Genomic DNA, 12,814 nt, shown 5'->3' on the forward strand with positions numbered 1-12,814 from the left:
GAAACAGAAGAAATGGTAAACAATATTCTTGAAATTATCGTTGGTTTTCTGCTAATGTTCTCACTCTCAGTTCTAAAAAGACACGAGATTCAATTACGCACATCTAGACGCTCACATTGACGAGAGTATAAACTGGAAAAGTACATTTTGGAACTCCTAAAACTCCTTAGTTCAGCTATATTTTCACTTAGAGTCACTGTAAATCTCGAGGAGAGAGAAATCAGTAAGGATATAGAATAATGTTCTGGTGCGACTTATCTTTAAGAAAGTCATCATAGCACATGCTGTAAGAATAATATAATCTTGTACACATCTATTTAAGGAGTTGGGCATTCTAATTACTGCTTCACAGTATATTTATTCCCTCATGAATTTTGTTGTAGATCATCCACTGCGGCGCAACAGTAATAACTATGTACATAATTACAATACCAGAAGGAAAAATGACATTCATTACTCCACAGTACGTTTGTCATTAGCACTAAAAGGAGTGCATAATGCTGCAAACAATAATTTTTGGTTATACACCAAGTGATAAAAAATGTCTGATAGACAGCAAAGAAAAATTTGCAAAAAAAAGTTTCTAGTTAATAACTCATTCTATATTGCAGACGAATACGAATTTCTGATATTGTAGTGTCTAAAAAGTGGCGGGTAGGAATTACTAACAGACATTGGTATGTTTATTCCAAAAGAAAGAATTGTAAATGTGTGGCATGTAGCCATATTTACAAATTATGTAGCTGCACGCATGCCCAAGTCAATGAAAACTGAGTAAGCTGTTCGCTTAGTTTTACTTTTGCGCTGAGTATGTCCAATATTATATTAAAGTAGACAGCTGGCTACATATCAAGTACTCCATTAAATATTGTGCTCATATAAAGTTATCATTAGACGAACATAGCCTTACGCATGTGTTGACAACGATGCAACGACTGTTCGCGTGTGTGCTGGGTTTCGGCGAGAGTTACGGTGGGGGCGTGACTTCGACGCGAGGTACAAGTTTCAGAGACTTGGGCGGAGGGCCTCGGCTCCGTCACTTATCGCGTGTGACGCAGGGAAGTCTGCCCACCAGGCGCCGCTGCTGACGGCAGACGTTAAGGCGACAGGCTTTGCACAAAACGACCAACTTCCACGACGTTCCATGCCAGCTCATCGCAAAGAACTTCACGGCGCCAAGTTTAGGTAACTAGTTCCACGTATGCGGAAGGGAAACAATGTTTGGAAGTTGAGAACCTCTGCAACATAAAATAATTTTTCCCAAAATCTCATCATCGTCGTTCATAGTTTTCCAGTTTATACGGAACGGCATCAGTTCATTTCAGCACTGCCTTATTTGTTACTCTTACACATCTTCATAATCTTCTGCCAGCGCCACATTTTGACATTATTTTGAAAGCATCAGGTATTCTTTTTTTCTGATGTCTTCAACATCTAGATTTATTTGTTGTAGGTATTTCTCCACGGTGGCTTGAGAGTCAGTTAAATTTCCTTCGTGACTCTTTGTAGTGCACTCACAGTTACGGCTATCTCTTCTGATATAGCTGAAATAGCAGCACTCGCTTCCAAGTCTTTTCTTTAGTTGTGACTAACTTCTACAAGTCAGCTGGCATTCAGTCTCCTCTATCAAAATTTGTGTGCATTATACATTTACCTTTCACATGAAGCTTTTGGAAAAGTGCTTCTGATTGTCAACAATTCTTTTACATATCGAGCATTAATCTCTTCCCCAACTTTTTTTTATATATTTCCTTTGTTAGACTGGTTTCTGTATCTATTGTACTTCGGTTGTCGAATGTAACACCCCCGATAACAGAAAGCGGCGACTGATGTTAACTTTTCCACCTTCGACATACATACTGAGTTTTAGTTTTCCGTTAAGTACTCTCCTTATTACTTCTGCTTCTATTAAGTCTCACATCATCGCTTTTCTTTATTAGGTATACGGGACTAGTCAATAAAATTCTTCTGGGTTTGAGGCCGCATTGTCATCTGTAAAATTCCGACGTTTCGGCGACTGTTGCAAGGCGCCTTTCTCAGGGTGTATTGTATAGTTACAAATACACCCTGAGGAAGGCGCCTTGCAACAGTCGCCGAAACGTCGGAATTTTACAGATGACAATGCGGCCTCAAACCCAGAAGAATTTTATTGACAGTAGTTTCTAGTCTTTACCCGGCAGAGCGACTCTGTATAATCCTTGTTTTCCTAAATGATTATTGGAGGAGGGAGTTCAAGAACTTATCATTGATTGATAAGTAATAGAAATTAAAATCAAAACGTTTTAAAGGAAAAATTACTTGGCCTTCCAGCTCTCCGATTCTTTCAGCCCATTATACAAGCTGCTAAGTTGAGCTTTTCGTATGATAACTATATTTAATTATCAGCATTTCACATTTTCAATGGCTTTTCCCGCGCTTGTATTAACCTGTGAACTTGCAACGTTAATTAGTTATACATTTTATCTAGACAAATATATTCTCGAAATTTCACTACTCTAATTATTTCTTGGCTTCGGATTTTTTTATTTATTTTTTTCGTCAGTGTGCAAGCGCCGAAATCTCTGGGTAAAATCAGTTGCGAGTCATTGTTAGAATGTTATTGTTCAGATGTTTCTTTATAGACTACATCAGGTAAGTGCTGTATAGTGATTGAGGCTATGATTTGATCGCGTTAAAGGGTTGTTCTGCAGCTAGGCTGGTAGCGTACCACAATCCAGTCTTCAAGCTGCTCTACCTGTACAACTATCTTTTGAGATATCTCTTTCCTAGATGGCTTCTGCAGTTCTTACAGTCCGGTGCATCCTGGGTTTTTGTTGCCTTTCAGAACGTCTCCATTAGCACGTTTTTATTTGTATTCTATTGCAATCCATACGTCTCATACGAGCATGCCACTCTACTTGTTTCCTGTCCGTCCACTATACCAATGTTGTATCCGTCCTCATCATTTCCTTGATCTTTTTATTAGATATCCTGACGATTTTTACAGTTTTCTCCAACACTTTGTCCAATATGTCACTTCCAATGCGTGGGTTATTCCCCATAATTTTATTTGTCAGTGTCCACATTTCTACCCCCATATGACATGTCGTTTCCCATAAAATGATCTCATGCTCCTTCTTCTGTGTACTCAAAACTCTGAAGATACTATCATTCTATAATACTCGATATAGCTGATAATTATGACTCTAACTTCCCTTATTGCATTCTCTATATCTTGATGATCATCCCTTCCACCTGCAGTAAGTGTGATGCACGAGTTCTTATATGAGACTGCAGTTTTAATAATTCCATTCTCGGTTTTTAAGCTCCTAAAACCATATACAACTAAGAATGTATTTTTGTCACCCACTTCCTGTATTACCGCACTAATTTTCTAAATATGTAATTTCTTTCTTTCGTTACAATCACTCTGTCGAGCGCAAACAGGAACTATATATTCTGTCTTTCTCACTAGCAGAATCATACTTTACCTTTTCCATCTCCAGTTCTTAAGAACGTCAACAATATACTGCTTATACCGAATAGTATAAGGAAGATGCAACATTCTTCTCTCAGTCCCTTGTTAACACTTAATTCTTCGGACCTATGGTTATCTGTTTTGACTGTAAGTTATTTGATCAACGAGTTCAGCTAAATGTCTTCTTACTAGCATCACGAATTTTTTTCACCGTTAGCCACGACGTGCAAACGACAATTTTCATTGAGTGTGAATGCAATGGCTTAACATCATACGTTAACGTTGTTCCCCTTACTGACTGCCGGCCACGGTGGCCGTGCGGTTCTGGCGCTGCAGTCCGGAACCGCGGGACTGGTACGGTCGCAGGTTCGAATCCTGCCTCGGGCATGGGTGTGTGTGATGTCCTTAGGTTAGTTAGGTTTAAGTAGTTCTAAGTTCTAGGGGACTTATGACCTAAGATGTTGAGTCCCATAGTGCTCAGAGCCATTTGAACCTTACTGACTAAGAACGACTGACTTCGTTCTTGGTGAGAACTACTAGAAACAACATGATAGGGCTGCAGTGGGCTCACCTATGTCATAGCAAATCTCTGCATGAAGGAATGTTAGAAATCGCACCAAATACAGTGAAACACCCTTCGAAAAATGTCTACGGTAGGTTCTTCGTCGCGTGTGCTTTCGGTATATTATATCGGACGTACCTGTTAGGAGAGAATGTTCATAATTCTACTTTCGCGGAACATTTACTAATATCGAGACACCATCCTAAAGGGGAAAATAAATGACTATTCTATATAGAGAGAAGAAAGCGTGGAAACTTGAAGTCTTGGAAGAATTTGAGATCGTTAGACACGTGACCAATGACGATGGCTCATCTGAAATGCATAACTACAGTAGAGAAAGTTTCTTTAACACTATTAAGCTGTTGCACACAACTGTATGATGTTTTGGCTCGTTTTTCTTTTCGCTTTAGTCATGTTTTATAAATAAAATTTTATTCCTGTTGTATCTTTTATATGTCCTTTCTTTCACATACAATGTATTCTGTTTAAGACATTTCAATATGGCAATACTAATTTATTACTTTAACGGATGCATAATTCATACGATTGAGCGTTTACTACGCTGCTAGCTCCTCCCAGTACGTGGAGCGCTCTCCACCACGTTAACTGGGCATCGTAACTAGTTGCCACACGCTTAGTTCAATGTCTGTTCTTAAAACAAGCTGTATCTGTGTAATAATTTTTACTGTTTTCCATGCAGAAATCTATCCATTATTTCTGTTTTTTGACTTGAGCGTCTTAGCTCATAATGTACGAGGGCTATTCGGAATGTAAGGAACCATAGGTCACGAAATGGAAACCACAGTGAAAATCAAAAGTGTTTTATTTGCAGCAGTTAGCTACAACTTCCAGCTACTTATCTCCATAGTCGCCGATCCGACTTAGACGTTTGTCGTAGCGTTGTACCAACTTTCCAATACCCTCGTTATAGACGAGCCAGTGCTTTCCGCCAATTCTCTACGCTGGCCTACGGCTCGTTGTCTGTGCCAATATAATGTCTTCATAGCCAGTGGTTCATGTGAGCAGAGATGGAACTCGAAGGGAGACAATTACGGGCTGTATTGTGGGTAATCAAACATTTCCAAATGAAAACGATGCAGGGGCATCTTAATTGCCTCTGCAGAATGCGGCTGAGAATTGTATTGAAGAAGAAAGCGCACGACAGTTATGTAATGTTGCCTGCATAGCTTCAGGCGAAATTTCTCACCAGCCCCTCGTACTTGGCGGGAGGCACTATTGTGCTAGGTATTTTTATCTGCTCCCTGTGTGCTCGGAACTAAAAAGAACGATGTAACGCGAACGACGAGCTTACTAGAGACACAGCCCAACACACCTGTGCAAAATTTCATCGGATTTTCACTTGTTTTCCATTTAGCGACCGATCGTTCCTTACTTCTTTCCGAATAAACCTCATATGCTCACATTTCTAACGTAATGTAATTTATTTACGTACCACTTTTAATCTAAGAATTCCTTACAACTTTAAACACAGCTGTGTGCATCAACCGTGATTTTTTTTCCTTTTTTAGTAAAGACAGCCTACTGGTTGCAATGGAGTCTTCATCATATTTTATATTACATACGTAAAACGTTGAGTATTGCAGCTCTCATCACACAATTTTAACACCAAAAAGGCCACGTCACATAATAGAACATCCTACATAAAAGTTTTATTGTCATTTCTAGTTAAAAATTACAGATTTTCGCTAAGGGCTGCTTGTGCATGCTGAAACAGGTGGCATCAAACTGATGACAGTAAAACTTTTACGTAGTATATTTTATTATGTAGCGTGGCCGTTTTGGTGTTAAAATTGTATGACGAGAGCTGCAGTGCTCAACGTTTTACGTATGTAATATAAATTCTGATGAAGATTCCCTTAGTTTAGGAGTCTAAACCATGGTCAATACGACTATAAAATCCATTCAACCAGTATGCTGTCTTTACTACAAAAAAATCTATGAATTCCATTTCATATTGTTATATATTCGATATTTTAGATGTTTATTTCATAATATGTTTAAAATATTATACGTGACTTAATATCTTCTGAAGGATCTACCCTTTGTGGTACTGAAAACTGGTCAAGGCTTTTTGCTCCCTAAACTTCATGTAACCAGTTGACTGTATACATCACTTACTGAAAGTTTGTATACGGTTGCTGCTGTCAGCCATGCTTAAAATTGTAATATCATGTAGCTTACAGAGTTCACGAAGGACAGACAATGCCTGGTTTCAACTGTGGGTCTAACCCGTCATGATTGACGTCAGCTTTCATAACTCTAACATTCAGCGCGCACGATTATGCATCAAATTTAATTTGTTTATGTCTGCAAGAATTAATGAAATCATTATTCCTGTCATTGCTGTAGGAATTGATCATTTAACCAATTAGACAGTGTGCCGATCCATCGCCCATCTTACTAATTTTTACATGTAAGCTGCTCCTCCTTTTTAACTGAAAATGCTTGCAGTAATTTGGCTGTGTGAAATCCATGGGCGTCGGACAACATGACAGCATATGAGGACGAACTTACATCCACAGTAAACTTGCCAGATCATGAATGTCCCTGACAGTGAGTCTACAGGCATGTATCCTATCTCTCTCTCCTAAAAGTCTGTCCAGAATCATGGCCAAAATACTAGCATTAAAGTGATGTGTTAAGTGATCTTAACATTGATTTAAAAAGCACTCGATTTCTCGTATTTTAGTCGCATGTAATATGTCCCTAGGTATTAATTCTCACACGTTTTACAGCCACAGTCAGTCTGTTGGGTACTTCACAGTCGCCGTTAAATTAAATGTAATTTCTGGAGTAATGTAGTACAGTCAGTTCTGGAAATTATGAAATTTTCCCGGGCAAATTAAACCCTACTCACTCCCGAATGGCTCAGTCGCCCACGCGGAAGTCTAGAGGCGCCAAAACCACCAATGTCGGTGTAATGGGGCTTTCCCGTCAGCGACGATACCTCAGTAGAGCAAAGATGCGTAAGGGTAGAGTCGAACCTCTAGGAACAGGACTGGTATCTGTTCCCTTGTATTGTATAGTATTATATATTAACCGGAGGCCTCGAAACGACGGTGAGGCTCCGTCCCCGCCGCAGCCGCAGTGGTTCACGACCCCACGACGACTATCGCAGTCCACTTCACCCCTCCGACGCCCCACACCGAACCACTCTTTCAGGGTTATTGTGCGGTTCGGCCCCCGGTGGACCCCCACAGGGAACGTCTCACACCCCTATATTTGCGTGGTAGAGTAATGGTGGTGTACGCGTACGTGGAGAATGTGTTTGCGCAACAATCGCCGACATAGTGTAGCTGAGGCGCAACAAGGGGAACCAGCCCGCATTCACCGAGGCAGATGGAAAACCGCCTAAAAACTATCCACAGACTGGCCGACTCACCGGACCTCGACACAAGTCCGCCGGGCGGATTCGTGCCAGGGACCAGGCGTTCCTTTCCAGTCCGGAAAGCCGTGCGTTAGACCGCACGGCAAACCGGGCGGGCATCTGTTCCCGTACTACAGGGCTTTCAACTCGCAGATTTTGAGTGTGAGCACTCGCGCCTGCTGACGTTCTTTCAACTCGCGGGCGGAGCAGCTGCGGCTAGTGGGAAGTGGAGGGAATGCGCGCGCAACACGGAAGAAGGTCCAACAGTGTTCGCCTCTACATACTCAGCGAATATTGCATAGATTCGTCCTGAACTACAACTAGAAATGATTGACATACGGTGTGACAGAGAATACAATGACAAATGTCAGTACAAGAGAAACCTCTAGGAAATCTACAGACTAGGACACAGCCTCAGGACGTGATTTACTCGTTTCTGCAAACAAGCGGCTACAATAATAATGTTTCGTTCCAGGTGTGCTTGTGAACAATTTTTCAATGAAAAGTAATAAGACACACCTGAGAAACTCGCTGTCCGGTTGCGATTTAAACTGCTCGCTACGTCTACAATACACAAGAACAATTACTCCGATCGAAGAAGCAATTGTTAAGGGGAAAACGTGCAAGAGAACTGAAAATTTCATACTTTAAGGACTTCATTTTTGAAAAACAACTAAGAAAGTAAATTAAGAAAATCGTATAAGTATACGTTAATAAGATAATGTGACATGTGTGTATTTTTATTTATTTGTGTCATTTGTAACAATAGTATTTCATACAGTGATTTCTATGCAGCACGTCGCGGGACGAATCTGACTGACGAACGAGCGACGGTAGCTGTTGTGTCCTCCTCTCGAGTCTACATTCGTCTCCCTACTCTCCGCCGTGTGCAGACAGTGGGGGAACCGTGCTCCGCGAGTCCGTTTATTGAGAACGACTATCGACGACTACTACTTTTAAAACATCTTCACTCCTCCACTTAGTTAATGAGGTTAGGACGCCAGGTCTTGTACAAGTTCTTGTTCTGGTCAGTGCCCAGTCTAGTTATGTGGCAGACGTTCAAACTTTGGTAACAGTGGACGCTGTTTCGAAAAGAATGCGAGCTCTTGCGTCGTTCGAGCGCAGAACAGGGCTACTAGGGTGTCGGTACATCGCTAGCTTCCTTGTCTCAGCAGTGCAAGGAAGGAGCCGCTTTGTGCGCTAAACGTTTTCCTCCAGCCTGTGGCGTTGGAAAACTTTGGAGCTTTTCGTATAGCAAGTATTCAGTGAGCTGGACACTCAACACTGCTGCCTGCAGCAGACCGCAGGCACGTTCTTCGGCTCAAAACACCACCTCGTCGCCCGCTCACTCAGCTTTAATCGTGCCATTCACTCGACCTAGGAAGGATTCCTTCTCAAATGCGAGACCTCGCCACTTCGCCAGAAGATGGAAGGGGAGTAAGTGTCTTGAAAAAAATAGCGAACACACTGCGAATCGACGTAGGCAGAAACACGAGCAGGTTCTATTACAACTAGCCAGTGCTCGTCGTCTAACTGTTAAGAGCTGTATTGCGAATGAGCTGCGTGCTAAGAACCCAGTGGCGGAACAGAAGCGCGAGCCGCGCTCTGGAGCGAGTTGATCGCGTTGGATCGAATCCCAGAAAAATGGCCATAATTATTGGAGACAAGAAGTTTCGTTTAATAGGTTGGCTAGTGTAAAATTGGGACAACTGAACCTCGATCTTAGATACTCCCAGCTGTTTCTTCCGAAGGTTGAATTTCGTGCGAATGAAATATTTTTGTTCAGAGAAATCAGGGCGGTTTTTTTTTTAATGGACGCTTTTCCAGAAAGCATGTACTTAACTGCGGCCATTTAATTCATTATTTAAATCGTTAATTATCAGGTGGTTTTTGTTAGTTAATTTCTTACCGAAACTCGAGTTAAAAAAGAGATAAGGTTTAGATACCACAAAAGTCCGCCTTTATTTTAATTCCGTCCTTAAATATGTACTATTATCTTCGCGAATCAGCCTCAAAATCCAGATACTACCCGCAATTCCTGCTTTGAGCCATTTTTTAAACGACAAGTTCAAAATGCCGTTGTTTATACCGAGAAAATATTATTGAAATTTTTACTAAAAGACGAAGAAAACACACACACACATATAATCATACGACTGTCATTTCTACAAAGTTGCTAAAAAGCTATTATAAAATAAAAATATAATTACTAAATATAAAGATATATTAAAAATATAAAAAGTACACTTCATAAAATAATTGCATTATTTCATAACCATAAGCTTCTTCTTGACAAACTTAATTTTGTTAAATTATATTTTATTAATACATAGTTCTTTGCGGAATCCATCTCTGAGGACAGGGAAATCTTTGCCGTCGGAAGCTGTTGCCCTTTCGGTTCCTGATGCAGAGAATTACAAAAATCAAATTCTCGGAATGGTGAAGAAGATACGAATGTCGGTGAAGAAGAAGATAAAGAAAGCAATGAAGATGAAGAACAAGAAGCACAAGAGGAAGAACATAGTACTTACAAAACTTTCAGATTTTGTCATTAATATATATTTTCTCTAATAAAAACAGTAATGGAGGCAGTATTGTAATAAAGTTTCCATCAAAATTATGAATGTTCGCCGGAAATATCTATCTGCGTATTTTATTAATATTTTCCAGATTCTTTTCGCCATATTGGATCCGCCATTTTGAATATTTCAGTTTTGTTATAAAAATCGTTATCAGAAGGATCATATCCTGTGAATTGCAGAGTAGTCATGCAGACGTGGATACAGAAACGTTACCATGTCTATTTTTGGCCATATTGACAGAGATTCTGCAATTTTTGTCAGGTTTTCAAGATTATGCCCCACTGTGCGGCGTATTTTTTCGGGCAGCTGACGGACTTCCCCTCCCAGCAGCGAATCGCCTGATTCCCCCGGCACAGTTTACGCTGTCTTAACATTAGCGGCCGTGGCAAATAGGTTTGCTTCACATTGTGAACATCGCTAATTGATTCCTTCTCCTACATATTTTACCGTAATATTGATGAAATAGCTCACTGTCCTAATGATGTCGAGCAGCCAAAAACTAGTCTTAGAGAAGATGACAAGCGTGAGTTGTAAGAACAGCCACGCTGCGAAGGGTCCGGCTGTGGCCACGTGGGGGGATCGATGAGGCGTGCGTCGCACGTGGCGGGCAGACCTCTCGCACTCGTGTGACCCCGTATCGACCGCCAACGCGTCTCTCGTGGACACCAAATCTGCCTTGACCGCGGCACTTCCGAAACAAACTGCACCACGGCCACGTTTAGTCTGCTCCCCGCCCTCACCCCTCCTCCCTCCAGCGGCGCCACGTGACACGCTCAGAGGTGGGAGTTGTAATCACATTAAATGCACTAGAGTAGATCGATAGCTGACTTCGCGATGAACGACAACTTTTTACCGAAGTACCAACCTCGATACCATAAATACATCACTTGCTGAGGAAACGTAGCGTCACGTGGTATCGGTCTAACACAAAGCTCACCTTTATTATCGTTTCTCAGGAAGAATTTTACGATTTTAACATGTCGTGTTTATTCTCTCGCTGGAAACTGGTAACAGAAACTTTGTTGGAAAATCTCATAATTACGCAGTACACTATTAGAAACGTACAGATATTTAACCGCTTCATGAACAGAGGGCCATATGAGTCCCATATACAAATTTATTTCCCCGAGTCCACAGCGATATGAAACTCCACATCTGATTGGAGCTGCGATCCAGCGTATCAACTGTTTGGAATCGGCGGGCTCGTTGTTAGGCCCCTAAAGGGCCAGATATCATTTAAGTGTTTTATGGAATTTGATCCTGTCATCAGTAGATAAGCTTAGTAAGTGTAGTTAATGCCTTTTTTACATTGTTTGCTACAAATATACAGGTTTGTGCAAATATTTATTAATAAAAGACATAAATTCATTTAATGATGTTCTAAAAAATGGTTCAAATGGCTCTGAGCACTATGGGACTCAACTGCTGAGGTCATTAGTCCCCTAGAACTTAGAACTAGTTAAACCTAACTAACCTAAGGACATCACAATCATCCATGCCCGAGGCAGGATTCGAACCTGCGACCGTAGCGAATGGTGTTCTCTTACGGCCAGTGTATGTAGAGAGTTTCTATTTGTGCCTTTCGTTCATATTTGTGTCAGAGCTTTTACAACTATGTATATTATTCGGCGCTGTAATCGTATTTTATTTCCTTTGATTTTATATGAAACGGAGAACTCCATAAACTGATGGTTTGTTTTTTGTGACGAGTGCTTGCCTTCCCCTTTTCTCCCAGTTGAAAACTGCCTTACAAAAGCAAAGTGAAGAGAAAGTTGGTCGGATTTTCCTCCTTTATTACAGTTCCCCATGATGAAACTGTTTACTACTGCGACGTACAAAATAAAATAAAAAAGACGATGCCATCATTTGGGTGACCTTCTACCAATAGCCTATCTTTCTCTCTGCAGCTCCTACAACAGCTTTGTACTATGCTGTGAATACAGGGCACGATATAGCTGCGGTTGTACAATCTCTATTTTTTCCTTGTGACGAACCTTATATATGTCAGGTGATGAGCATTCGACAAAACTGTAACTGGCTTATTATCTGGTCATTTTAGTGCAGACACACGAATGATGATGTGCGCTTGCATGCCGTTGAATAACATTTTCCAGCAAGGTGCATAAGGATGCCATGCACACAACCAACACAGCACACGGAAGCAAGAAATGCAGACTAATTTCATGTATAGCTACTGGGGAGTAGCACCACTATATATTGAGCCATGTTTCGAAAGGTTTCATAAAAATGTTAAGCTGTGTGTAAATAAACTTTTTTGGCATACTAATGGTATTTACTTTCCTATTTTTACAGATCCAAATCGCTGGTCGTAAAATTATTTTAGGGGGACATAATGTCCCGCTGTACTCGAGGAGGAATAAATTTAGGGAACAATTTATTCTCCTCGAGTCCAGAGGAACATACAAACCCCACTTAAAATAATTATAAAAGTATAAACAAGAATCAAAATTTAGAAACCTGGCCTGACTGAGTATTCATTTCAAAATCAGGAAACTAATTTTTACACTAATACGCCAAATTTTAATTAATTCACTCACGAAAGGATTAAATCAGCAACTATTATAAAACGCTTCACGTGCTCTACACAGGCCCATCCGGCTACCCCCTCCCCTCTTGTGTGCAACTCCCAGAACGTTCATTCAACCATGTAATAAGCTGTCAGAATTTTTTTTTTTGGGGGGGGGGGGGTAGTTTATCTAGTGCCTCACGTTTGCTTGAATGTGGGTTACGTCGTAAAGCGTTCACTCTTCGTATGTATCTATGCACTTCGTCGATTTGTAATAGCTTCATACTCATAACATCGA

The sequence above is a fragment of the Schistocerca cancellata genome, chromosome 2, assembly GCF_023864275.1.
Source record: "Schistocerca cancellata isolate TAMUIC-IGC-003103 chromosome 2, iqSchCanc2.1, whole genome shotgun sequence".
NCBI classification, from domain to species: domain Eukaryota; kingdom Metazoa; phylum Arthropoda; class Insecta; order Orthoptera; family Acrididae; genus Schistocerca; species Schistocerca cancellata.